Source organism: Neovison vison, chromosome 4, assembly GCF_020171115.1.
Source record: "Neovison vison isolate M4711 chromosome 4, ASM_NN_V1, whole genome shotgun sequence".
In the NCBI taxonomy this organism is placed as follows: domain Eukaryota; kingdom Metazoa; phylum Chordata; class Mammalia; order Carnivora; family Mustelidae; genus Neogale; species Neogale vison.
Genome location: NC_058094.1, coordinates 47,350,837 through 47,374,412, shown reverse-complemented (window position 1 = coordinate 47,374,412; position 23,576 = coordinate 47,350,837). Strand labels below are relative to the sequence as shown.

Here is a 23,576-nt window from a genome sequence, read left to right as displayed (position 1 = left end):
CAGCAGCAGCCGCCGCCGCCGCCGCCGCCGCCGCCTCCAGCCCGTGCGTCCTCGTCCTCCTCCTCCTCCTTCTCCTCCTCCACCGCCCACTCCGCCGCCGCCGCCGCTGCCGCCTCCTGCTTCTGCGGGAAGGGCCTTCGCCGCTCCTCGCTTCTCGCCTTTGCTTCTCCTTCCCTCCTCTCCTCTCTCCCCTCCAGAATGTTCATCCGTAATCTACATAACTCCTCCTTCCCGGGGTCTGCCTGACTCTCCGGCCCTCAGCGCGCGCGCCCGCGCGCGCGCGCGCGCACACACACACACACACACACACACACGCACACACACACCAGCGCGCGCGCGCGCACACACACACACACACACACATAGATCTACACATCAGCACACACACAACTCCACACACATACGCGCGCGCACTCTTCTTAAAGGAGACTGCTTGCGAAGGGGAACCGCTACTGTAGCGCGCACTGGAAGTGGCCAGACCTTCAGAAGGGCCATGGATTGGGAGGAGGTCCTTGGCATGCCGCCCACCTCCTCATCCCCGAGACTAGAACCCAGCAACTTGGGCGGCTCCAACCTTTCATCTCGCCCACCCACTCCGGAGCATCTAGAAACAAGTGCGCCCCTCCCCAGCCGGGGACTGGGTGGGGCTCAGGCTGCGGACCCTGGCTTGGGCTGGGGAGTGGCCCAGGCCTGGTACTGGAGAGCCGCTGGCGTCCTCAGTCAAGCGTCCCTGAAAGGTCAGGGGGCGCGGGGAATCAGGGAGTGCCGGAGTCACTGTGCGCTGTTGGGGCGCTCGCGTAGGTTGCCAGGCTGGTCAAGTTTGGGAACCTGAGATGGCAAGTCCCGAGCGTCCAAAACTTTATAGGGGTCCATCGACCGAGCCTGTGGCCTGTTGTTTCCCTGAATTTCTTCTACCATCACTACACCCCACCTTTTCGGGCTAAGGGAGTAGGCACGGGGTTTGGGGGTTGGTGTCTAGTCAAATACAGAAGCGGGAAGAAAATGCTCACTTTCCAAAAATGCCCTATCCGCTGGACGTACGCACGCTGGGACCCAAGAGAGGTGGTCCCGGACGTTAACAAAACACCGGGCCAAGGAGGGTGGGGACGCTGGAAAGAAACCCTGCTTGCAAGAGCAAGGGGAAGGTCTGGGGAAGAAAGGAGGGGGAGCAGCCTGAGGAAAGGCGAGTAAAGCAGCTGCGCGCAGACCGAGCGGGGGAGACGCTGGCGGGAGCGAGGAGAGCTGCAGGCAGGAGGAGGAGGCTGCTGGCAAGCAGCAGAGGAGAGCTGCGGGCAGGGGAACTTCAGAAGAGGCTGCCAAAAAGGACTGGAGCAGCAGCAGTGTGAGGCAGTGGACAGCGGGGGCAGCAACCGCCAGCCCCTGGCAGGTGATGCTTTGGCTGAAAGAGAAAGGGGGAAGGGAAGCAGGCAGGCATCTGTTTGGGGGCCATGCCAATAAATGTGCTTCTCCTTGGCAGCCAGCAGAGGGGAAGAGGAGCCCACAGGAAAGAAATGCAGGCGAGGTTGAGAATAAAGGCTGCTCCCAGGTATGACTGCTACCTCGGTAAGATGGAAGACAAAATTGACAAGGCAAATTTCATGGATGAGTTAGTAAAGAAGAAGTAAAACTGCAAGAGGTCATATTTGGTAAGCAAATGAAAAAAACATTGAAAAACTTTTTGCCAAAAATTGCATTGGACTGTCATAATATGTATAGGAAAGAGAAACAAAAAGCAAAGGAATAGGATTTTATAGCTAATGCTTTAAAAACTGAAGGAAATATGACCCACCTACTTTGACCCAAGACTCAGAGAGCTTTTTCTGACTGACTGCTCTATGCACATATGCTATCCATAAAATAATCTTGAAGACATAAGAAGAAATACCTTATATTGTACAGCATATTAAAATTTGCAGAATATTTTCACACATAGTATCTCATTTAGTTCTCACAACATTCTTGAGGATTTTGTTTTTGTTTCACAGATGGAGAAACAATGGTAATAAAAGATAACATTCCAGGAAACCATTCAAATAGCAGAACTCGGACCTGAGTTTTCTGACTCCCAGTTCAATGCATTTCCTGCTACATGACAGTGACTTTCCATATAGGAATCCATTTCTCCTCTTAACACTTTTATAACCCATAGGTTGGAATGAGTACATAAAAACAAAAAACAAACAAAACACAATGATTAGAAAGCAAGATCATTATATACAAGTTATAGTGTTGTGCGCCAAAATAAAGTAACAAAACGTGGTAGAGAGTATTTGTCAATCAACAATCATTTTAATGTATACATTATATTTAGCAAAGTGCAAAATTAGAGAGGGGAGAGAAACACACAAAAAATTATACCCTTTTCCTAATCCTTGAGATAGTGTTGAAAGGAGGGAGATTTTAAAAATGTATGCAAGTTGTACCTTAGAAAATGATTCTAAATGGGGAAGTCCTTGCTAAATGAGCCAGAATTTTAGCAGACCTAGTCAAGGAAGTGGAATGCAAGTTGAGTGCTGCTGGCTATCTGCAAAGAGGGATTTCTCACTGCAAACAACCTGTTTGTTGAAGAAAATACCTACGCTCAGAATAAAGAGATGTGGAGGATAAGATATGGGGAGGGGCTTGCAATGAAATATTGAGTTAACATTTCATCAATAGTCAAACAAGGATTGCTAAACCATTTTAGATACGAATAGATACTAAGAAAGATTATCTTCAGAATTATACGTAGGATTGGCGATGGGGACAAACTGAGTGCAAAGAAGTAATGGTTTTAAAAGGTTGTAGTCCAGCGGTGAAACTATAAGGGCCTATTTTAGTGAGGTATCCTTGGAGACTTATGCCCTTAAGGAGCCAAGAAACAAGGAAACAAGAGTAGGGAATCATAAATTCAAAAGTTAATCTCAAATTAATGCTTAGTAATAATAAATTTTTGCAAACATTTATTAAAGTCTTTGGTGGACATTCAATGAGCAATGAATGAATTAATATGTATTCAGGATTCTGGAAATACTGACAGAAATAAAATAAAAAAAATACTGAGACCGACACGTAATAATTATGGTACTGTTGTAAGGACTCAGGTAATTACATATGTGAGATGCTACAGAATAGGGTGAAAGAAGGCATTTGATTTTCCTTGAGGTCCTTGGAGAAAGCACCATGAAAGTACTGGTTTTCAAAGTGTATCTTGAAGAAAGAGTAGAAATTGACCAGTCAGATAAGAAAAGGAAAGATATTTCAGACGTGTGTGCCATGGAGGAGTAAACATTACAAATATCTGAAGAACTACAAATGGTTTGTCAGGCCTGGACACTAAGGGGGTGTGTAAAGTAAGGTTAAGGTCAGAGGTTGCAGAGATCATTATCAGGAAAAGTCCTGTGTGCCACTTCAGGCTTTAGACTTTTTACCCTAAAAGAATTCTTAAGAGGAGGTAATTGAATTTTCATTGCATTTGTTATATGTTTGCCAACTCTGTGGAAACAGTCACCTTTTAGAAGTGCTTATATTTTTTACTTCAAATGTTCTAGTAAGCATTTAATATCTACTGTTTTTTGGACCTTTTATCTGTGCTAGTAAAATAAGCCTGATGAAACAGTTCCCGATATGGACTCCTCTGGGTACCTGTGGAAATGTAATCGCTTTCCTTGTCAGGTAAGTTTGTTATTCCATCTCTCATCTGTATGGTAGGCTTATCTTTTAAGAGTCAAAATCATGAAGAAGTTCCTACTTTCATATCTCAGTAGTGTTAGCTTCTTAGTTGGTGGTCTTCTTAGAGAAGGTCTTGTTTTTCTATCCTCAGTAAGTTAAAATGTAGAATATCATTCTCCCCTTTAGAGTGTTAATTAAATCTGTCCTCACAACTCTTGGCCCTTGCTGTGTGTGCTTCCTGTCACATACTTCCTTTCTTCTCACAATTTCGCAAAACTAATGAACAATCTCAGAATTACGTGTGAATGGAGAACAGAGAATCCAAACGAGATTAAAAGAAAATGAATAAGAAAGCCAAAGGAAAATAACAATGGACCCTGGCAAAGGTTAATAGCAATTCAATAAAAATTACTTAGGAGAGAAGGGGTCTGAAAAAGTAAATGATATGTATGACTCCCAAGAGGCAAATGACAGGTACTTATAAGTGAGCAGTTGAGTGGCATGCTGAGACGTGTGAATGATTACAGCTACCTAAAATAACATTAGAGGTGAGTAATATAACCCTCATGGAGTCCAATTTCTTAATGAACTAGAGCCTTAGAAATGAGTTCTCTAGCTTGGAAGTTATATAAACTTGTTTATTCTTCTATCATTTGAGTTTATGGGCTTTCTTCTCCATTTGCATCCATTGAAACTACAGTGTTTTGTTTTATTTTAATTTGCAGAATATGAGTTAGGGCTGAGCTATAGGCATTCTCACATGCATCTGTTACTAGCAGGGGCATGCATATGTAGAACAGTCCCCTACAGCCTTATCATTTAAAGGGTGCTCCCTCATGGAACCTCAAGCTCTGAGAGCTTGTTGGAAAAGCTGGTCTCTGCTGCACCCCAAGATCTCCCTGTGATTCATACACAAGGTAAAGCTGAGAAGTTGCTACCTATTATCACTGCCCTGGAACCCTGGAAGATAATTTTTTTCCCCCTGCTTCCTTCATCAACTTATGCTCTCCTTTAACTATGTGTATCTCAAATATTTGGTTTTCTTCTCATTTGTTCACTCTTTCCTCCACTGAACATTCATTAGCTACTGTAAAATACCAAGTGACTGAGAATGTAAAAAAGGTAAATGTGAAGAGTTAAGACAGACCACCTCAGTTTGGTTAGGGTCTCAGACAGATAAGAATGAAGTCTTGGATTTTAAAGTTGTTTTCACTTGGATTTACCATCGACATTAATAAGTAGCTAGCAGTGCAAAACATAAAAGAGATAAGATTTGGGTCTAGGTGAGTGAGTAGAAATGGCCTCCAGGGCCTCGCCATTTCTTCATCAGGTAGTACCTGAAGTTTGGAGGTCCAAGATAGCTGGGAAGTATGAGGAATTCACCAGACGAGAGAAGGAAACAAAAACAAACTGGGCATACATCCTTTGCTACCATTAGGCTCAGGAGGTGGGGGAGCCTTGTCTGTGGCTATCGCTGGGTCCATCACCCTGTAAGGCCATTCCTCCAGCACTACAACTACTATGTTCTCCCCATTGACCTTGGTTGCTGTAACACACACAGGATTGGAAGCTCAGAGTCTAACTCTGTTGTCTTGCTCTACCATTTTCCTCAGAGAGATTCTTGGCTACTAAGTTTTATCTGTTACTTCCACCCTAGTGATTTTCACATTTCTAGCCCTAAGCTCAATCCTATGGTCTAGAATTCATGTTATCGCTTTTGTCTAAAACCCAGTATGTCCCCAGCCCACTTTATCACCTTCTCCTGAGATGGGGTATCCCTTAGTTCCCACATTTCAGTCTGGGCCCACTTGTTCATCTGGACCCATGTTCTCACTAAGCCTTGAACACTTCTGACTAATAATAATTTATGCTCTGTGTTGAATCAGTCACTGGTAGCTGTCATGTCTTCCTGTCCAATACAACGGTGATTCATTCCTTCACTTGCACTTGTAGTTAATCACTGTCCCTTACAAAGTCACACTCTGCCGTCTCATTACTAACCACTGCAGTAGCGTCCAGTATGTTGTGCGTACATTTGTTCTTTTTTTTGTCTCCCGTTTTTCGTCATGCCAGTCCATTGAAGCATTCCCCTTCTACGCTTCTTACATATCATGTTCAGCATAGACATGGCATGAATAAGTTGGAAAAAAAGTTTTAAAGTTCTCTCCTTTAAATTCCTTGTCCTTCAGAAGAGGTGATAGAGGGTGCCTGGGTGGCTCAGTAGGTTAATCGACTGCCTTTGGCACAGGTCATGATCCTGGAGTCCTGGAATCGAGGACCACATCCGGCTCCCTACTCAGCAGGCAGTCTGCTTCTCCTGCTGACCTCTCTCCTCTCATTCTCTCTCTCTCTCCCTCTCAAATAAATAAATAAAATCTTAAAAAGAAGAAGAAGGAGGAGGAGGGGGAGGTGGGAAAGAGGGGGAGGGGGAGGATGGAGGGGGGAGGGGGAGAAATAGGAATAGAGGCTCAATAAAACAATGGAAGTTAAGTAAGTCCTGTGACTAGTTGGCAAAGGTAACGACAGATATATTCTGATTTATAGCTGGATGGCTTCTCTAAAAGAAAAAGATTCATTGTAAACTATGTTGGACATGCAGGAAAACACCAGGAACAAACATCCCACGTTAAGACATAGTTTCATTGTTGTTTCACCCAAGCCATATAAATAATTGTGGTAGACTAAAATTGTATAGTGTTCTATGAATTATCAGACTTGTCATGACTTAGAATGGGGTAACAGAGCTGATAAGAAAGGACATATTATTCTGCAGGTACTGGAGAGGAGGGGAGGTGCCTGGGTGACTCAGTCAGTTAAGCACCCAACTCTTGGTTCTGTCTCAGAGTCCTGGGATTGAGCCCCATGTCTGGCTCCTCAGCACAGTCTGCTTGAGATTCTCTCTCTCACTCTGTCCCTCTTCCCACCCCATGCTCATGCTCGTGCTCGCTCTCTCTCTCTCTCTAATAAATAAATAAATCTTTTTTTTTTTTTAATGGAGAAAAGGAATTAAGGATACCTTTAGACACTGCATAGCTGTGGGGAAATCATATTTCTAAATTTCATTTTCTTCATCTATAAAATGGGATGTCATGCTCTCTGGGCACTTGTGAAGATTAAATGAAGTATTATGTATAGACCCTTTCTATAAATTTTGAACTGCTAAACTGCATAAGGAATTATTACAGCATGTGACTATGTCATGCTATACATGCAGAAAGCAGGCAGCAAAGGTTCATTGGGACTATTGTTAACAAAGGAAGTTAAAACAAGTAAGAAATGTTAAGAGTGAAGACACTATGAGAACATTTCTAATAGGTTATATTAGAGAGTAACAAGTGCTGTGTGTTTAACTGGTATTAATAGAAATGATAAAGGTTTTCATTTCTTAGCAAAAGAAAAGGAGCTATAGAATGGCAGTCTTTAACATTGTTATCAAAATATAATTAGCCCCTTTTGAACTATTGAGTGGTATATTAAATGTGCTTTTCATTAGTTCATGGGCAAAGAAAAGAAAATGGAAAACAGAATGGAAATTAGATTGGCACCCATAAAAGCTGTAAGATCACAATAAAAAAAATGTATGATATAGAAGTGAATATTTTATATTAAATTAGAGGCATTGAATTGGAATTTAAACTTATGGAGTTCAGAAAATCTTTTATGAGCTAATTTCCCACAGTAATGAGAAACTAAACATCTAAGTTGAAATGTCCTTTTCTACATATAAGAACAAAAATAAAAGTGAATTAACCTATATCACTGCAGTTATAATTAGAGGAAAGACAGTAATAGAAAGATGAAAAAGATGTTGAATAATCTTAGTTCTATGTATCTAGTGCTTCCATTGTATGTTTCATGATTTTGAAATGATTTAACCTCACTCCCTTAATTCTCAAATAGGCAGAATCATTCATCTGTTGCTTATTAGTAACAAACTTAGTATGATAATGAACTTGGTTGTCTACTGTAACTTTTACTATCTGACTGTTTCCCTCTTCATTGAAGAGTAGAGCATTCTAATGGTCTGATAGTCTAATAGGGAGTTCCTGTTCATACACATTTATAAAATCCTTGCCCCCAAGAGATTCATTTTCCCTATTATACATGTTAGATGTTATCATTGTTTTAGTAATATCGTTAAGATATCTGATTCCATTTTTGTTGGAATAGTGTTTCTAGGCAAGACCAAAAATAAATGACTCATTCACTGCAAATTATAAAGTAATCAATATCCGGAAATGTGAAGGCTTATAAGAATTTATTTCTTCTTTGAAAAAAATAGCTACAGTCATTTCAAATGAGCTAAGACTTACAGAATTTGTGAGTATATAATCAAAATGTAAGCAGTCTGGTTTTTATATAAGAGCTTAAGTCAGTGTCAAATCATAATGTGATAGCACATGTAGTAATTGCTTAGTTTTTTGGTGAAATATGTGACTGTTCTTCATAAGATTAAAACTTACTCATCCAAAAGAAAGTCTTAAAAATGAAAGAGAAAAATTATCTAAATTGTTTACACCCAAGATTTTCTTCTATATCAATTGTCATCATGTATTTCAAATTTAAATTACCATCTTATTAACCTAAGGAGTCAGGAAAATATTCTATGCCTTGGCTTAGACTCTTTTTTTTTTTTTTTAAAGATTTTATTTATCCATTTGACAGAGAGAGATCACAAGTAGGCAGAGAGGCAGGCAGAGAGAGAGAGGAGGAAGCAGGCTCCCTGCCAAGCAGAGAGCCCGATGCGGGACTCGATCCCAGGACTCTGGGATCATGACCTGAGCCGAAGGCAGCGGCTTAACCCACTGAGCCACCCAGGCTTAGACTCTTATAGTTTCTATAGGACAATCAAATATACTACCCAGAGATGCAATTTAAGACTTACTATAAAAGGAACACCTGGGTAGCTCAGTCAGTTAAGCGTCTGCCTTCGGCTCAGGTCATGATCCCAGGACTGGTGTCAAGTCCCTCATCATGCTCCCCGCTGCATCAGACTCCCTGCTCAGAGGGGATCCTGCTTCTTCCTCTACCCCTCTTCCTGCTTCTACACACAGGTGTGCGCGCTCTCTCTCTCTCTCTCTGTCAAATAAGTAAATAAGTAAATAAATAAATAAATAAAATCTTGTAAAAAAAAGAGTTACTATAAAATAATTCTGGAACAGGATTAACTCTTTTTTGGAATTTTAATTTATCCTTATCAAAAGTACTCTGCATTTACCCATTTTTAATTACTTTTACTTTTTAAAAAATTCTTAGTGTAGTCATTCATTCTTTTTTTTTTTATTGTGTTATGTTAGTTACCATAAAATACATCATTAGTTTTTGATGCATTGTTCCAAGATTCTTTGTTTATGTAAAACACCCAGGGCTCCATGCAATAAGTGCCTTCCTTAATAACCTCCGCCAGGCTCATCCATCTTCCACCCCCTCCCCTCAGTTTGTTTTTTGGACTCCACAGACTCTCATGGTTTGTCTCTCCCTCTGATTTCCCCAATTCACTTTTTCTTTCCTTCTCCTAATGTCTTCCCTATTATTCCTTATATTCCACAAGTAAGTGATACCATATGATAATTGACTTTCTCTGCTTGACTTATTTCACTCAGCATACTCTCCTCCAGTCCCATCCATGTTGACGTAAAATCGAGTATTCATCCTTTCTGATGGCTAAGTAATATTCCATTGCATATATGGACCATATCTTCTCTATCTATTTAGTGTAGTCATTCTTAAGATAACTTTTATCTTTCTACCTTTAAAGAATCTTACTCAGATGTTCATTTTACCTTGGAAAATAAGGTAATGAAGTTAGCTGGATATAATTTATATGAAATCTTGCTTAATTTTAAGCTTTCATTTAAGTTGGATTAAAGCCAAACCTCATAGGACTATGAGGACTCAATTGTTAATCTAAAAACGACAGAAACACTTCATTGAATGGAAAGGGGTAGATGTCTCATTTCATGCTCTCACCCAATGAAAACATTTATTCTAAATATTCCTAATGAGTCATTCAACTACTTCTTGAAGACATCCAAAGATGGGAGTTTGACTACTTTACAAAGCAAAATATTCAGTGGAGTTTCCAAGCACATATGATCTTTGGGATTTTGATCAACTTGTTCATAATTTGTCCATATCAAAATTATATAGCAAATAATTTTTGAATTTACACACACAAACACACACACACATATAAAATATGCTATCAGCAAAGCCATTCAACTACCTTCATTTAAAAATGAAATTAGGGGAGGGACACCTGGGTGGCTCAGTTGGTTAAGAATCTGCCTTGGGCTCAGGTCATGATCCCAGGGTCCTGGGATCAATTCCCGTGTCAGGCTTCTTGCTCAGCAGGGAGCCTGCTTCTCCTTCTGCCTGCCCCTGCCCCAGCTTGTGAGCTTGCTCTCTCTCTCTCTTGCTGATAAATAAATAAAATCTTGAAAATAAAAATGATATTAGGGGAGCCTGGGGCTCAGCTTGTTGGTTTCAGCTCAGGTCATGACCTCAGGGTCATGAGATGGAGTCCCACGTTGGGCTCCAGCTCAGTGGGGAGTCTACTTCTCTCCCTCTCCTCTCCCGCTCCTTCTGTTCTTCCCCTCCCCCACTTGCAGGCATGCAGGAACACCCTCTCTCTAAAGTAAATAAATAAATCTTTAAAAAATAAAAATGAACATTAAAACATGAAAACTCTTGATTTAGGATTCTGACCAGGAGCAGAAAAATATATCTGATAATCTCCTCATGAGTCTACAATTGTTTTAAACAAAATAATACATACATATAGTTGCCAAAAAATATTTAACTCAAGGTTTAACTCTGTAAAGATTAACTAGTTCATTTTTCTTTCTGGGATTTAAATCCTCTCTACCATGTCCCCAAGATTTTAAATTTTAAAAACACCTTTATTACATCATAATTATTTAAATATTTATGAGCTCTTACTAAATTTCCATACTAAAATTGAATGTAAAATTCTCTATGCAAATGAAATCTATATTTTCAGAGTTTTATATGGTTATATTTCTTGATCCTTTGTTATTATAACATAATGGCTTAAGATTATTAAATTCAATTTTTAAAACTTTCCAAGTTTTATTTGTCATTGATATATGTACTTAGCTGTACCTTAACATTAATCAGAAAGCAGGACTTTATTTCTTTCCTCTTGGGGTATGAATATATTGTGTAAAGAATAAGATTAATACCTTCCTTCAGGAAAGATATCATAGGCTTACTTTAATGACTATTAGATCCCTATACAGAACCACACATTTCTGCTTTTTTTCCCCTATTACAGTAAATATTGTGACTTTTTTGTAAGAAGGCACTGCCAGGTATGAGAATTACACTGAGACAGTAGTCTGAAGTCTACTTCTCAGTTCTAGCTCTGTCAGTAAATAGCTGACTGAATTAAGCCTCCCAGCCATTCTTTGCTCCATATAGTCTCTATGAGAAATGAAGAATTTGAAATCAGAGGATTTCTGAAGTATCATAAATTTCTCAAACACTGTGAACATATAAATTGGCGTTAACTCAAAAGCCATAACCAGTACCTGTATTGCAAAAAGTCAGAATTTAGGGGCACCCAGGTGGCTCAGTGGATTAAAGCCTCTGCCTTTGGCTCAAGTCATGATCCCAGAGTCCTGGGATTGAGCCCCACATTGGGCTCTCTGCTCGGCAGGGAGCTTGCTTCCTCCCCACCCTCAACTCTCTCTGCCTGCCTCTCTGCATACTTGTGATCTCTGTCTGTCAAATACATAAATAAAATCTTTTAAAAAAAAGTCAGAATTTAAAATATTGAACTAGGTATAAATACAATTTAACCTGATTTTTTTCCCATTACTTTAGTTAAGATTCATATTCTGAGTGTACTAAGGAAATGAAAGTATTTCCTAGATCACTCTGAATAAAATTCAAAGGAAGACATGGACTGATGTAATAGTAAGGTAAGTTTTTATACCCACATGAATCTTCTTAATTAAAAGCTATACTACGCATGTGTATCTATCTGGCTGTCTGCTTAAGCGTGGCACATTTGCCTGACTTTACCACTAGGGGTCATCATAGTGTACATGTGAAAGGGGAGGAAAGCTTTTAATCCTGGCAAATGCTTTTTTTTTTTTCTCCGAGTAGGTGTAGCAGCACATGATAATCACTTTTCTTCATGAATTATATAACTTAAAAAGATAACTTCTATGTAAAAATAGCTTTTCATGTTGACGCCTGTGTGAAATTGTTCTACCCTAAGGACTACTACTTTTATGAAAGAAGAAGAAAAAATCATGTTTTATAACCATTCCCATTAAATCATTTAAGCTTCGGCATCTGCTGAGTTGCAAACTTCTTGTATTTGAATTTTCTTCTGTACGATCAGTTGCTCAAGGAAATTAATAAAATTTCCAAGTGGTTTAGAATAAATAGGTTATTGATTTAGTATAAAGTGACTACCTGTTTTAAACAAATGTTTGTGGTTTTAATCCCAATAAAATGAATTAAAGATAAGTTATACTAAATAAAATACAATACTGAATTATCATAAGAGTAAAAATAGGTAGTTTTATGATAACAAGTATAATATACATCAATAAAGAGTTTTATCAATTAAATTTGGCAATTTCTAATTTTCTTAATGTGTATGTGGTCCAGATCTTCTTGGTGGAGATGTTGTAATGTTAAAAATTATAAAGTGATTTTGGGGGTGCCTAGGTGGCTAGTCAGTTAAGCCTGTAACTCTTGATTTCAGCTCAGGTCATGATCTCAGCCTCATGAGATAGAGCCTTGCATCATACTTGGTCTCCTCACTCAGCAGGGAGTCTGCTTCTTTTCTTTTCTTCTTCCCCCCTTGGCCCCTCCCCCTGCTCCTGCATGCACAGGCTCTCTCTCTAAAATACATAAATAAATCATTCAAAAAAACATAAAATGATTTTTAACGCTACTTGATTTAAAAAAAAAAAGTATCTATTAGACCTGTAAAATATACTTTAGTTAAGATTGCCATATTCAGCATATAAATAAACAGGTCTCATGGATAAATTTGAATTTCAGGTAAAGGACAAATTATTTTTAGTATAATTATTTCCCATGCGATTTTTGGGATATACACTAAAGAATTAACTGTTGCTTATCTGAAAATCAGATTTGACTGGGAATCTTATATTTTATATGGCAAGTCTTCTTAGGGTACAAATAGGTACAATAACTTAAAGCTTTTTTTAATTATATCTGTAAATTATATATAATGTGTGTATTTTATATATGTGTGTGTGTGTGATATTAACAAGAGCTTCATTTCACTTATCTGGAGAGCAAAGTTTAGACTTCCTTAAACCTAAGGAAAGAAGTACAATCAAAATTACAGGAGAATAGGCATGGGAGGAAGGAAGATTAGAAGGGAGGGAGGAGGTGCTAAAGGAAGAGAGACAGTAAACAGGAAGAAGAAGAAGCTAACAAATGTTCCTGGCTCTGTAAAAGTGACCTGTGATCTAGCAACTGAAAGTAGCCAAGTACAATGTATGAAAAAGGATTATGCTTAAAACTTAGAAATTGGTGTACCTCGCACCAGGTGTAAGGCAACACACAGAACAAATAATTGTTCAAAACCCAAGAATTATGTGAGAGAGAGACAAAGAGAAAGCAAAAAGAACAAAAGAGAAATGATGGAGAAAATAACAAAGGAGTTGCAAAGAGTCTAGATAATGGCAAGAGGAATGGAGGTCTCAGGGTGCCTGGGTGGCTCAGTGGGTTAAAGCCTCTGCCTTCGGCTCAGGTCATGATCCCAGGGTTCTGGGATCAAGGCCTGCATGGGGCTCTCTGCTCGGCAGGGAGCCTGCTTCCCCCTCTCTCTCTCTGCCTGCCTCTCTGCCTACTTGTGATCTCTGTCAAATACATAAATAAAATTTAAAAAAATAAAATAAAAAAGAGGAGTGGAGGTCTTCACAGAAATGGAGATTCCATGACTTAAATCAGCTGCAGTTCCTGTGAAGATACAATGGGCTGCGTCTTTCTTTCTCAGGAGCTACCAGGAGCCTGCATACAGTGTGCCACATTAAAGCTGAATTATCAATTGGCTAACTTGATAGAATTCTAAGAGTGGAAATTACAAAGGTGATGGCAAAACCATTTTTAGTTCAATTGATCACCAAGTACACAAATCTCCCTTGCCACAGATCCGCAACTTTTTTTTTTTTTTTAAGATTTTTTCTTTATTTCTCTGACAGAGATCACAAGTAGGCAGAGAGGCAGGCAGAGAGAGAGGAGGAAGCAGGCTCCCTGCAGAGCAGAGAGCCCGATGTGGGGCTCGATCCCAGGACCCTGGGATCATGACCTGAGCCGAAGGCAGAGGCTTAACCCACTGAGCCACCCAGGCGCCCCAGATCCGCAACTTTTAATGGTATGAGAGAAGATATGTAATTTGCCTATTGTCACATAGCAAGTAGAGGGGTAGTATGCTTCAACCCCCTTTTTACAACAAAAAACCCATATTCGCTTCATGTAGCAAAATTAGCAAACCAGCCAATAGTTTTATTTAATCAGGAGGCAGATTCAATATGATAGAGATGAGTTAAAACAAAATGCAGTAGAGATGTGTGACTTGCATGGTAATGAAGTCATGGACAGCAACCCCAAATTAACTATATTTTAGAATACAACTAGTGAAAAGATTAGAGAATATCCTTATCATAATCTTATTCTAATGGGAAAGACAATGATTCATGTGAAAACTTAGGAGTGAGTTATGTACAAAGAGATACAAGGAAAGTCTGGGAGATACTGGATATGTCTGTTACCTTGATAGTGATAAAGGGTTTTGGAGGTGTTTCCATATGTCCAAGTTCATCAAATTGTACACATTAAATATATAGTTCTTTATATATCTATTATAGTTCAAAAATCTGTAATTTTATTTAGTTTTGATATTGGAAGCCTATTCATTTTTTTTTTTTTTTTTTTGGTCATTTTCCCCAGAAGGTGTTGCTCCTGCTTAATCTGGTAAAATTCAGAGATAACATTATTTCAGCGAATTTCCTTCTGTCATATCATTGAATATTTTTGTTTCATTTGTTTTGTTCCCTATGTACATATTTGTTCCCTAATATGTACATGATGGATCTCCTTTATCTTTCATATATAATAATTTTTCTTTAGTCAGTCATGTTTTGCTTTCCATTTCATTTTCCTTTTTCTTTTCAAGTTTTCAAGTGTTTCATCTAAATCATTATGACACCCTTTCTCTTTTTTAAAGCTTTTACTATAGCATGTATTGTAATATACTTATTTTTATTTTATTGAGTTTTTAACAGTTTTTAAAAAATATTTTTATTTTTTTAAGTAATCTCTGCACCCAATGTGGGGCTCCAACTGACAACCCTAAGATTAAAACTTGCATGCTCTAACGACTAAGCCAACTAGTCACCCTGAGCCATTTTTATTTTATTATTTTTTTAAGATGTTATTTATTTATTTGACAGACAGAGATTACAAGTAGACAGAGAGGTATGCAGAGAGAGAAAGAGAGAGAAGGAAGCAGGTTCCCTGCCAAGCAGAGAGCCCGATGTGGGGCTCGATCCCAGGACCCTGAGATCATGACCTGAGCCAAAGGCAGAGGCTTTAACCCACTGAGCCACCCAGGCACCCCAACCATTTTTATTTTTAATTAAACAGGCAAATGAGAATAGCTCATTTGCAATTAATTCCCAAATAATCCATGAAAATATTTATGCTGATACTCAGGAATTCATCTAGTTTTTCCTATTTTCTCAAATCATCTTCCCATACTTATTACATGTTGAAACATCTCAATACTCTGGATTTTTATATCAAGTAGAAAACTAGTGAGAGCTGCAAGTGTTCATCTAAATAAAAATCTTTTACATTGAAGAGAAAAATGCTATTACATTCCATAAACTTTTGACATGGTCTTAGTTCCATGCATTCGTTATTTAATAAGCACTTAGTGTGTGCAAATTTTGTGCTAGGCTCTAAGTACCATAATGAATAAGCCTTAATCTTTATCCTCAAGGAGCTAGCTGTGAAAGCTATTCAGATAGGTAAGAGACATCCAGGAAGAGCAATGTTATTTCATTTAATTATTTATTTAGTAATAATGTGACTTAGTGCATAGGAAACAAGGTTCAATGTCATATAAATGGTGAAGACACCCGGCTCTTCCATTTACTTGCTGTTATGTGTTAAAGATCTCTGTCTGCTGAACTGGGCCAAAATAAGCTAGTTCATAGGGAATTTGTATTAGTATATAGACCTATAAAAACTAAAAATGGTCAATTAATGTCAGTTTACCCTTAGAATCTTGTGAGAGCCAGTTGGTCAGTTGGACCCCTTGTTGTCACCATGTTGTCACCTTGTTGACATGTCCATGTCTCAGGAGGACTCACATTAGAAGGCAGGGTATTCTTTTCCAGTGATTCTCCAATCAAAATGCTAAGGTGTCTTGGGTAATGTCTTTGGTCAGTGTCACGATGGTGGACTCATTTCCTAAAAATTTCAATATTATTTATAGACAGGAAGCACAATTGGTTAGTAAGAAGGTAGATATAGTCATCAATCTAACTTGCCCACACATTTCTTAATCCAAAAGAAGGCTTAAGAAGACAAGTGTATTTCTAATCACCTCATTTGATTACCCAGAAAATTAATTCCAGATAATTCAAGTCAAATTACTCAAGGTAGACCAGCTGCTCTCTTAACTCTTACTTCATTACTCTTTCCATTAAATCTTTTTTTTTTTTGTTACATTTAGAAACTGTAGACCGAAAGATTTGAGGATATAGAACTCGTGAGCATATGTAAAAAGATTACTTTTTGCTAATTGTTCAAACATCATGGATTTCCTCTCTCTCTCACTTCTTCTACATTGAAATAGCTCTTCAGGTTGGAGAAGACAGAAGTGAACCAAAATTTGAATACTTTGTCTCTGTTAATAGATAATTTCAATGAAAATCACCTCTGAAGAGTATGACTGTTTCCATCTATTGTATTTCTCTTATCCCGAACATGGCTTTAAAAATCTCAAGTCGTTTTGTGTTTGGTAAACAAAACCACACTGTGAGTTTTGTTATCAAGAAATCATTATTCCTTTTCATTATATTTAAAAAATACTTGCTTCATTATGTGCTTATATGCTGAGCACCATTGTAAAAATAATTAAAAATTCACAAAAATATGTTGGTAATGAAATCACTACCTTAAATCAGAATTTACAATCCAAATTGTGTAAAAAATCATAGTTTTTAGCTAGCAAGAAGTAAATTACCATAAAATGCCACCTTTGAGGGGAAAAGTACTGCACCATCCCTCCAAAACAGAGTTTCAATATGTAATTTTGTGAAACAACTCTCTTCACTCCATATGTATCCTATTAAGTCACTACTACAATAAAATAAAAGCAGATGTTACCAAATACAATACTTGTTAGCTCTCTTATCTAAAGCATGCTATTACATGGTAAACATATATTAATCTATTTCAGATGAGGATTTAAGGCCCTCTGAGCATCAGTAACTCCCTCCTTCTTTCGATATCACCAAGGTACACCAAGCAGGAACTCACCAGCTTTGCTTGACACTGTCCAGCTCACAGGCAATCCCCCGTGACTTGTTTTTATCCTTTCTTGTTCAACAAACATTTTAGCACTGTTTCTCAGAACACAAAGCCATAATGTTACTAGCTAATTTGGGGAATATAAACAAGTATATGAACTTCAATAAAATACGATAAACAGACATTCATTCATTTTCATTGCATAGATAACAGCATGAAACGTACATGGGAAGTATTTGTTTATTAGGAAAGATACTCTTAATTCCCTAAATGAGTCTGTGACAATTTTTATCAAAATTATGAATTATGTTTAGTGATAATTTCACATTACTATTATTGTTAGGGAACAGTTTTCAGTGGATCTCTTGTATATCTGCATGTCTCGTAAGTGAGGTATTAATTGCCTTTGTTCTGGACTTTGTTTTCAAAGATGTTTCATAATAATCAGACTTGGAAGGCATAGTGTCTCACTCTGAAGCAAAGAGTAGGCTTGCTTGCTGCTAAAGCTCAGCAAGACAAGCATTCCTATATAAGCAAAGGGCAAACATACTTACTTCCCATTATAGAAGATTCAAGTTCCTTAAGCTTAGGATTCCTCTCTTGAAACGTATTGTTTGCAGTGGTCATCTTGCCCTCTGCATGTCCCCTGGAAAGAACTGAGATTCATATAATGTATGCAAAATTTCATGGACTCTGACTCCTGGTACTGTTATGAGAAATAAAGTCCTTTATCTCTGAATTGGGAGTATTGTGTCTTCTCCGAGCATCCATGAATCTTTGTCTCTGTTTCATGGCAGGCTAACTTATTACCTTGCAAGTTAGGTAAAATCTCAAACCCTTCACAGTTCTTGAAAGATGTTTCAGCAATGAAGCTGGATAGAGTGGGAGAGACGACGATTTCAGGTAGAGTAAAAATGAGAGCCATGCAGGTTGACAGAATTTAAAGGAAAGCTTTGAGAATTGATAATGAACATACCGATCAAACTGTTTGGTCAGCCAGAAAATAAACGCTTCTCAACTTTATTGTCTGTTAACGAAAAGAAATTGGGGCACAGTTGCATGCTGGCCACTGGAAAATAGGTTCAAAGACAGCTGTCTGAACAGTGTGCGGCGATGGTTAATTCTTCTCTAGGTAGGGACACATGGGGAAGGAGGGAGAGAAAGGGGGAGGAGGGACTTACTCACCAATATGGTGAGCAGCCTCAGGTCCACTGACTGTAACAACTAGTACAAAGATTAGTCCTAGGGGGACAGATTTCTACTTTGTTTCGAACAGCAGTTCTAGAGATGGTAACCTATACCAGCATGAAAGGAGGAGAATTCACAGGAGCTTTGGGCAGAAACCAGGTGAACCTTTAAAAGTTTGGCTATTTCTTTTCAGAGAAAAGGGGAAGAGCATATAGTGCTCATTCAGAAAGAATGGAAATAATGGGGCTGTCATATATAGCTCAGCCCCTCTTAGAGGCTATTATGCCCATCTCAGACTCACTTGAAGATGACAGTAAAAGATCTGAAGGTTTTGTTGATTTGTTTTGCTTCGTTTTGTTTTTGTAATGGCTCCTGGATGCTATGAGGGAGCTTTGATCCTCTGAGGAAGCATTTCCTGAGGGAAAACAAAAACAAACCTCTCATGGGAAACCATTGATTAGGCATTGATTGGAATTGAGTCTGCTGCTGCTCCAGATCATTTACAATGCTGACAAAGTGACCCAGTGGGGAATGACCCAGTGGACCCCCGAAATACAGATAAATTCTTGTGAAACAAACATAGATATGTTCTTGTGATCAAGTGCAGCACCCCTTGAAGCCAGAAATACACCTTACTTATTGGCGTGCCTCGCGTCTTTCCCTCTATCCCCACTGATCTCTGCTGTCCCGCTATGCCTTTAAAGAGAAAGCTGCTTTAAAGAGAAATCTTTTTAGGGGTGGGATCCAGTGCTTCTGGTCTCCAAGAGGATATTGGGGAGCTTTGGGGAGGGGAGAATCACAAAATTTATGGCTCTGCTGGATAAAGTCACTGAAGTCACCACCATACTTGGCTCCATGAAAGGAAGGGGTACGCAAGTTTAACATATGGGTTTTAGGCAGTGCTCATAGTGGGGAAGGAAAACTGAGTGACCTTGTGGGTGGAATCCCTCAAGCCAATTCAATGTGCCGCTGTTATGGCTTCTACTACTGAATCTATAATTAGTCATATGGATATTTTACACACTGGTAATGTGAATGCTTGTAAGTGCCAGCAGGAACTCCCCCCACCCCCTGCACCAATAAGCAATACTAGTGCTTTAAAGCCAATCAACCCTCATACCCCTTTGAGCTTCATACGTTGGTGCTGATGAATTTGCCATAGGAGCCTTTGACAGTGAAAAGCAGCCTTCACACCATGGCATCATGTTTTGCGGTCATGTCCTCCGTGACATGGTGACCAGGAAAACTCTTTCGTAAAGGAGCTCTTGGCTTGTCATTGGAGCCCTTATTGAGACTGATTCCTTGAACCATGGAGGTGTGTGACTCTCCACCTTGATATTCCCAACATCAAGTAGATCAGCTTACACTCAACAAACAAGGTAGAAAGGGCCAACAAGCCTCTCTTATTAAATTGAAATTGTGTAATCGAGAATGCAGCAGGCTAGGCCCCAGCAAAAATGCAGCTTTATATGAAAAAAATGGCAGCTATAATTTAGAGGGAAACGTTATCCCTAACTCACCCATGGCCTTTCAAAGCAAAACTGGCTCGATAGGGTTTTTGATTCACTAAGGTTCTCCTAAATTCTTGGGTCTGGATCACTGATGTTTTGACTAAGTTAAAATTTGATGGTATCCCAAACTGAACAGATTCAGTGTCGCCCCAGCTATGCTGAACTAAAAATGGAGAGGCAATCTTATCTCAGGGGCAGAAGTCTAGGATGTTGCACTAGCTCTGGCCAGTATTGTACCTGTTGAGTCCCATTACAATTTTTCTGGCTTTTGGGCTTTTGTCAATGACCTGGATGTTTGGTCTGTGCCACAATCAGGTTGGATCATACTCATAGATGTTCAGGGTAAGGGCCCATTCCTTGATAAGTCCAACTAAAATCTAGATGTTGTGTGAGATTTCATTGCCAGACTGCCAACCTTGTTGTTCAAATCCAGTCTCGTACTAGACATACCAGCTCACCCTCCAACACAGAGTGGGTATGACTTGGAGGACTCTGTTTCTGAAGTTGGGTGATCTTAATCAAGGAATAAAAGAAAACCCTATTAGGTATTCTGAACCATGGGGAAGAATTTCTTTTTAAAATTTAGTGAGAGAAAATCTTTTCTTTCCTGCCAAAAGCAAGGAAGTCTATAAACTCCTGGTATTTCACCTATGAAAGTCATTTAGCAGAGATTTTGCAGGTTGTGGAAGATGCAATTTGACTCCTTGCTCTGCCATTTACAAGCTATATGACCTTAAGCAAATCAAAAACTCTGGTGTTATTTTTTAAGAAGAGAGAAATGGGTAGTTTTAAATATCAAAGAAACAACACCTGTGAAAGTGCTTTCAAACTACAAAGCACTCTATAAATATTGGTTATTTTTCTAGTATTTCTGTACATTTAAGCTGAAGAACTAGAAACAAAGCACATAAATATAGCCCACTGTCTATACATTAAAACTAAGGAAAATGTGCAGAAAGCAAACTATGACTTTAAAGCATTGGGCACATTAGCTGTGATTCAATATAGTAAACAATACACTTTGACTAAACAAGGAATGGGAACTCGGGTTAAGTACACGACAGCCTGGAAGAAAGAAAGATGAAGGAAGAAGAGAATAGAAACCAGAAGGGCAAAGAACTGTCCTTTATGCAAAGACCATATGGTAGTTATCTATCTATTATTATACAAATTGTAATTTTTATACTGGCACTTAACATTTAATAAAATGTATATGGTTTATCAAATAATATGAATCTAAACACTTCAACTAATTATCAAATTAGTTATTAGTATATTGCTATGTTAAAATAATCCTTTAAATTTTGATTAAGAAAACTACCTGGACTTTTCCAGTTTAATGGAGGTCACTAATCATCATTCCAGTTTTCACACTGGGAAGCCCAAACAAAAAAGTATCCACATATTTCATTACAATTTATTTAGCCTGGTATCTTTTGTTTCCTTTGAAACTATAACAATGATATAATTAATTTGTAATCCAGGGTGCCTAAAACTTTTTCTTAGGTCTTTGCAAGAGGCTAAATGGCTTATTTGTATTTATACAAAATGTTTTATCTTCTTAACTTAATTACCTTATATTTTCTTCATGGAATTTCATCTTGACTTTATATATTTTATGTCAGCTTATTTCAGAAATCATATTTGACCTTCTATTGTTTATATCTGCAACTTTAATCAATGAAGTAAAAAATAATAACATTGGATTTGATTTAAAACATCTGACCTTTAAAATTCCAATGGATCTTCAAAATCCATAAGTTAAAATGCCACCTATTTCCCAGTAGACACAATATAAATCTATTCAATGAATGGCATTGTGCTACAATATCTAAGGCAAAGTATTCTTTTGTAAGGGATTGCAAGTTATAAAATATGTAAAGTTTAATTCTGAAAAATGTGTGAAAGTATAAAAACAGGGGAACATAGGACATGTCACAAAAATCGTACAGTGGACTATATGGATTTAGGTAAAGAAAATTAAAGAACTACAGTGTTATTCAGTTTAACAAGAAAAATATAAAAATAAGTGTAAAAATAACAGAAACAGAAAAAGAACAAAACAAAGGAAGGAAGAAGAAAGAGGAGGAGCAGGAGAACTAATACAGAATATTTACTATAACTTAAGTATGTGATTACCACATTTAATCCTTAGACGATTCTATGAGATCATACTCATTGCATTTTACAAGTGAGGAAAAGGAATTTTCTTGTAGAGAAACAGTAAAGATGACTTAGATAATATATGTTGGGATTCAGACATGAGGGATTTCAAAATAGGCAAAAAAAAAAAAAAGCAAAAATCAGCATCTTCTTGAAGAGTAAGTGGGTTTTATGATTTTAAGAGGGATTGTTAATAGCAAATTGCCTGAATTTGAATTTGAACACCCTTATTTCCTTTTTTTAAAGTTTTATTTTAATTCTGTTTAGTTAATATACACTGTTATATTAGTTTCAGGTGTGCAGTGCAGTGATTCAACAATTCCATACACCACCAGGTGCTCATCGTGACAAGTGTCCTCCTTACTCCCCATCACCTATTTCCCATGCCCCACTTCATTCCTCTGGTAACCATCAGTTTGTTCTTTTAGTTAAGAGTGTGTTTTATGGTTTGCCTCCCCCTCTTTCTCCTCTCTTTTTTCCCCTTTGCTTGTGTATTTTGTTTCCTAAATTCCACATATGATGAAATCATATGATATTTGTATTTGTCTTTCTCTGACTGACTGACTTCACTTAGCATTATATCAGCATCCTATTTCTTTTTTAGATTTTATTTATTTATTTGAGAGATATCACAAGTAGGCAGAGAGACAGGCAGAGAGAGACGGAGAAGCAGGTTCCCTGCTGAGCTGAGAGCTCGATGCGGGACTCTATCCCAGGACCCTGGGATCATGACCTGAGCCAAAGGCAGAGGCTTTAACCCACTGAGCCACCCAGGCGCCCAGCATCCTATTTTCTAAGACTTTGGTAAAGTTTTTAATCTCTTGGTGGCTCAGTCTTCCAATCCATTAAAAGGGGAACAGTACCTCCCCCATAATGTAAAGTACCTCCCTCGTAATGTAAGGACCACATGTAAGAATACATGGAGCATGCTTAGAGCAAAGGTTGTACAGCTTCCTGTGTGACACAGCTTCAAAAATCACTGTATGACTGGATTATTATTACAGCACTGTTTCTAAAAATGACACAAATTTTCATCAAGAGAATGACATGACGAGACAGCTTTTTTTCAAAAATTAATCTAACAACATAGACTCAAAATCTAAAATGAGGAAACGCTAAAAGTATGGATGTCATTAGGAACATAAAAATAATTCAGGTGCTTCCTGTTGTCCCATGTCTGAAAGCTGTTTTTTTTCCACATCTTTCATTTAGTTTACTGGTATACCAGGACCGTTCCTGTTGCAGTTCAGTTCATGGGTGGTAGTGCAAGATGAATATACTAGTTCTAAGTCAATTTCCTACAAAGTTTTATGCCTATCTGCATGCCTCCATTGTCATTTTCCTGATTTAGGTAGCCAGCACCGTTCACTTGAATTCCACATCATTTCTAGGAGCCTGTTCTGATGACACTTCTAGCCTCATGCTTGAATTAATCACTCTCATACTGGCACCAGAATTATCTTTTCAGGATAAAAATCCAAAGGTTTACTTATCTTTTCCAGCTAC

At 38.3% G+C, this 23,576-nt stretch overlaps 1 long non-coding RNA gene across 1 annotated transcript in view; it reads left to right on the top strand.

Annotated features, from left to right (window-relative positions):
• The first annotated feature begins 1,488 nt into the window (after positions 1–1,488).
• Positions 1,489–23,576, top strand: part of LOC122905557 — a 42,339-nt gene continuing 20,251 nt past the window's right edge. Inside the window, exons 1-2 of the long non-coding RNA XR_006384356.1 lie at positions 1,489–1,646; positions 3,577–3,654. This is a non-coding gene — a long non-coding RNA (uncharacterized LOC122905557). The remainder of the gene's footprint in view (positions 1,647–3,576; positions 3,655–23,576) is intronic.